The following is a 4921-nucleotide window of genomic DNA, read 5'->3' as shown; positions in this document are numbered from 1 at the left end:
CTCCCTTGGTGAGGGGTGGTTGGATTCTCTAGAGATTCATGCTTCTCTTTCAGCCACATCTATATAGCCTATGTGTACATGTAAGCTAAAAAGTTAACATACTTTTACACACACTTTACATATCAAAACCAATATTTTTTTCATATGACATAATGTCTAGGTTTTTTCTTCATCTCCTTCCTAAAATGCAGCATTCAAAATAGAACACAATAATACTGATACATTTCAACCAGGCCAGAGTATAGTAGAAATAACACCTCTCTCATTCTGGACACTGACTCTATTGCTACCTAAATTCTCATTAGACTTTTTTTCTTAACAGTTGATTCATATTTAGTTGATTCACTAGAATGCCTAGATCTTTACAAATGAATTTCTCTCTAGCCACATTTCCCCCATCTTGTATTTATGAAGGTGAATATTTTAACTTAAACATTGCACCACTTGTCAGAGGAGATATTGCAGAAGGAATTTCTGTTTGAGTATGCGTTGACCTCTGACGGCCTTGAAAACTTTGAGACTCTGATTTTATGCTGTGCCTCTGTTCAGATCATTTTAATGGCTCCCTTTTGTGTAGCAAGAAAGTCAGTCTCGTTTGCATGGTACTCAAGGTCTTCTACAATCAAGCATTAACAAATTTCCAGCCTTATCTCATTCTGTTACTCTCCTTATAGTCTATGCTTAAGGCAAGAAGGATTATTTGTCATCTTCCATCCATGTGCTGTGTTTTCCACTTATGTACCTTTACTTATGCTGTTGACTACTGGCTAAAATACCCCTTCTTATCTGTTGAAATTCCATTCATCCTTTAAATCTCAATTCAAATTCTACCTTCTCAATAAATCTTTCTATCATCCCTATCCCAGACAGAAATTATTTTTCTTCCTTGGAATCTTGCTTAACACTTTGCTTATACTGATCTTACATTCTTATTATACACACTACTCATTTTTATATTAAAATTATTTGTGCATCTGTCACACCCACCTGTTAAACTACAATCTCCAAGAAACTAAGAGTCTTTGTACAAAGACCTCTCCTCTGAGAGAAAGAATAAGTAATTGGTTACAGAGTGAAGTTGTCTATCAGATGGAATTTAGATGGTTTAGTTTGATGTGAACTTGATTCGAATCTTTGTGGATGGAAATTTCATACCTAAATAATGAATTAATGAGACTACAGCTATACTGTTTAAGCTAATAAGAATAATCTGGAAATGTTAAACAAAACTGTGGGAGCTGTGAAATTAGGCTAGGTAGTCATAATAGAGGATTTCAGTTTGGTATAGGAAGAATGCTCCAGTGTAGTGAGAATATAGATAAATAACTATTGGATTATCTTATCTTATAAGATAAATGACTAAGAACAAGTAATTTTAGAATCTTTAATGACATGTGTCATGGAGCTGTGCCATGGGTAAAGACCAAGTGCTCAAATAAAATAAAAATACTTCATGGATAACTGTCAAGATGAAAGAGTACACTATTAGGTACTGGGGGGGAAGAATTTTGCCATTTTTTACTTTGTAGCCCTAGAACCTAGTACAGTAACTTGCACATGGAAGATAATGAATAAATATCTGTTGAACTGAATTTAAAAAGGGCCTTCATGAGGAAAAAGACATTAAAATGCCAGAAAAACTGACCAAATGGGAAGAATAGGTAAGATGCAAACTAGGAATTTTGGAGATCAAAGAGTATTTGAAGACTACCCTTAAGCAAGGAACTCAAACACCAGTACTCAAACACCACTTTAAATAGATAAAAATCCCTGAAAGAAGCAATGGAACTTATTTGATGGTTGATATTTCATAGGTGTAGCGAATCAATTAATCTGCTACTAATTAAATAATTAATTCTTTGCTTCATCATTTACTGAGGAAGACGGTAGGATTATTTAAATTCTACTCTTTTGTTTTTGAATGAATTTTTGAAGCAGGTGGTCAGAAATGTCATATGTATCAAGAATATCAGTTACAGAAACCTGGCTTACCAGGACATTATGGTGAGGGGTTCATGATGTGTTGTTGTTTCTTCAAAAACTGTCTGGAAATGTTGGAATAAGCATTGTGGTGAACATTTCCCCAGTCCTCTGGACATTTATAATCCCAGATACCCTAGGGATATTTTCCTTCACCTTGGGATACCCTGTATATCCCAAATGCATTCAAGAACCTTTCTCTCATGACAAAACAGAATGTACTGCTACTAAGTGACACCTTTAACCAAAACCACAAGAAAAGTCACCAATAAACTGAGAAAATATAGTACAGGCATACCTCCTCTTATTGCACCTTGCTTTATTGTGCTTTATAGATATTACTTTTTTTTTTTTTTAACAAAGCAAAGGTGTGTGGCAATCTTGTAGCAAACAAGTTCATTGGTACCATTTTTTTTCCCAATGGCATGTGCTCATGTAGTGTCTGTGTCATGTTTTGGTAATCCTCAAAATACTTCAAACTTTTTCATTATTATTCTATCTGTTATGGTGATCTGCGATCAACAATCTTTGATGTTACTATAGTAATTGTTTTGGAGTACCATGAACTGCACCCCTATGAGATGACAAACTTAATCGATAAATGGTCTGTCTGTTCTGACTGCTCCATCAACCAGCAGAAAAATAAATTGATGCAACAAACTTCTTTGTTGCCTTATTTTAAGAAATTATCACAGCCACCCCAGACTTCGGCAACTACCACCCTGATCAGTCAGTTGCCATCTATAGCGACCCTCTACCAGCAAATAGATTATGACTCACTGAAGGCTTAGATGATGGTTAGCATTTTTTAATAAGAAAGTATTTTTAAATTAAGGTATGTACATTGGGTTTTTTTTTTTTTTACATATAACACTATTGCATACTTAATGGACTACATATAGTATAAATATAACTTTTCTATATATGCATGGGAAACCAAAAAACTCACGTGACTTGATTTATTGTGATATTTGCTTTATTGCAGTGGTCACAGTTCAGAATCCAGTATTGTCTGCAACTTCATTAATAGTCTGGATAATGGGGGCGGCCAGGTAGCACAGCGAGTCAGAGCACCGGCCCCAGACCCTGGATGACCTGGACTCGAATCCAGGCTCTGATTCTTAGCACCTCACCCAGAAATAACTGGCCTTCTAACCCTGAGCAAGTTACTTAACCCCAATTGCTTTTAAAAAATAAAAATAGGCTTTCCCCGCCTTGCCGCCTCCGAGGTTGGACTTGCTGCGTTCGCTGCTGCTCCCACCTTTCCTGCAGCGCCAGGCCGCGACCTGCAGACCGGACCCGAATAGACCTCAGAACGCCAAGATGCGCTACGTGGCAGCCTACTTCCTGGCCGTCCTGAGCGGCAACGACTCCCCCAACTCCAAGGATCTGAAGAAGATCCTGGGCAGCGTGGGCATCGAGAGCGATGTTGAGCGGCTGAAGAAGGTCATCGGAGAGCTGAGCGGCAAGAACATCGAGGACGTGATCGCCCAGGGCAGCAGTGAGCTGGCCTCCATCCCTGCCGGTGGTGCCGTCGCTGTTTGCCGCCGGTGCTGGTTCTGCTGCCCCAGCTGCTGGTGGCCCTGCCCCTGCTGCTGCTGAGGAGAAGAACGAAGAGAAGAAAGAGGAGTCTGAAGAGTCCGATGACGACATGGGCTTTGGTCTTTTTGACTGAGCAGCACCCACCTTGATCTTTGAGGAAGAATAAACCTTTTATTTAAGAAAAAAAAAAACTAGTCTGGATAATGGATCAGGTCCTTGTTGGATAGTTTGTGGATGATACCAGGAGCAGTGACCAGCCCCTCAGTAAATATTAGCAACAGTAAAAAACAGCATTTTTTCTCAATGATCTCAACACAGGACTAAGAAGACGTTGCTAGGATGAGGTGAAAAAAAAAATCAGGTGACCCAAGGAATAAAAAATTATTGACTATTATTTATTGAATACAGTGTTGTATTTCTTATTATTATTAACTTTAAAACAAGTCTGCTGAAACTATTATATATCTTCTTTCTAGAGATCTGTGGATTCTCTTGATTGCTACTTTGTTTTCCGTGTTCAGCAGTTCTGGACAGTTTTCTTGTATTATTTCTTGCATATCCCATACAAGTTTATTTATTTATTTTTTTACTCATTGTAATTGTCAGTAAATGAAAACACAAAAAATTAATGACTCTATAAAATGAAGTAAAAATTCTAAAGACTCACTACAGTCTGTCTCATCAACCAATAAAACCTTGTCCTACGTGTCTACATTTCACATGCTCTATGCTCTCATCAAACTGGACTATAAACCATTCCTTAAATATAATGAATTCTTACTGAATTTTGTGCCTTTGATCATTACTGGACTCCTCCCCCCCTTTTTTTCTCACCAAACCTTGCCCATTCTTTAAGGCTCAGGTCCAGTTGTTCATTGTTTATAATACCTTCTCTGATCCCCCAGAAAGGAGTGAATCTTCCGTCCTTTGAACAAGAACTTACTTTGAACTCAACATTTTTGGGTTACATCTAGTCATATAGATTATTATAATAGTGTGCATTTATATATCACTGTGAAATTTGTAATTAAGTATCAATAAGAACTTATTAAGTATTTAATCTGTGCCAGGCTCTGTAATAGGCATTGAAGATACAAAGAGCAAAACAAAAACAGTTCCTGCTCTTATAAAGCTTACATTTTAATGAAGGTGACAACATATATATATATATATATATGTATGTATATATATATGTATATATATACATATACACACACATATACATAGAGAGGCACTAACTTTGGGAAACATGGTCCAAGCAGCTAGGGGAATCAAGAAAGGCTTCCTGGAGGAGGTGGTACTTAAGCTGTCTTAAAGCATGCCATATATTTTAAAATTTGGATATTGGGAGGGAAAGGATTCCAGGCAATTTATTTGAGCTATAGGTTTGCAAGGAACC

General features: G+C 37.3%; 1 pseudogene; it reads left to right on the top strand.

Moving 5' to 3' along the window:
- The first annotated feature begins 3185 nt into the window (after window positions 1-3185).
- Window positions 3186-3713, top strand: LOC138155369 (large ribosomal subunit protein P2-like; annotated as a pseudogene).
- Window positions 3714-4921: the final 1208 nt, after the last annotated feature.

This window comes from Petaurus breviceps, unplaced genomic scaffold, assembly GCF_028583685.1.
Source record: "Petaurus breviceps papuanus isolate PSGF00001 unplaced genomic scaffold, PetGlider_PUasm1.0 91133, whole genome shotgun sequence".
In the NCBI taxonomy this organism is placed as follows: domain Eukaryota; kingdom Metazoa; phylum Chordata; class Mammalia; order Diprotodontia; family Petauridae; genus Petaurus; species Petaurus breviceps.
The sequence above is the reverse complement of the archived record's forward strand: the minus strand, read 5'-3'. Positions and strand labels throughout refer to the sequence as shown.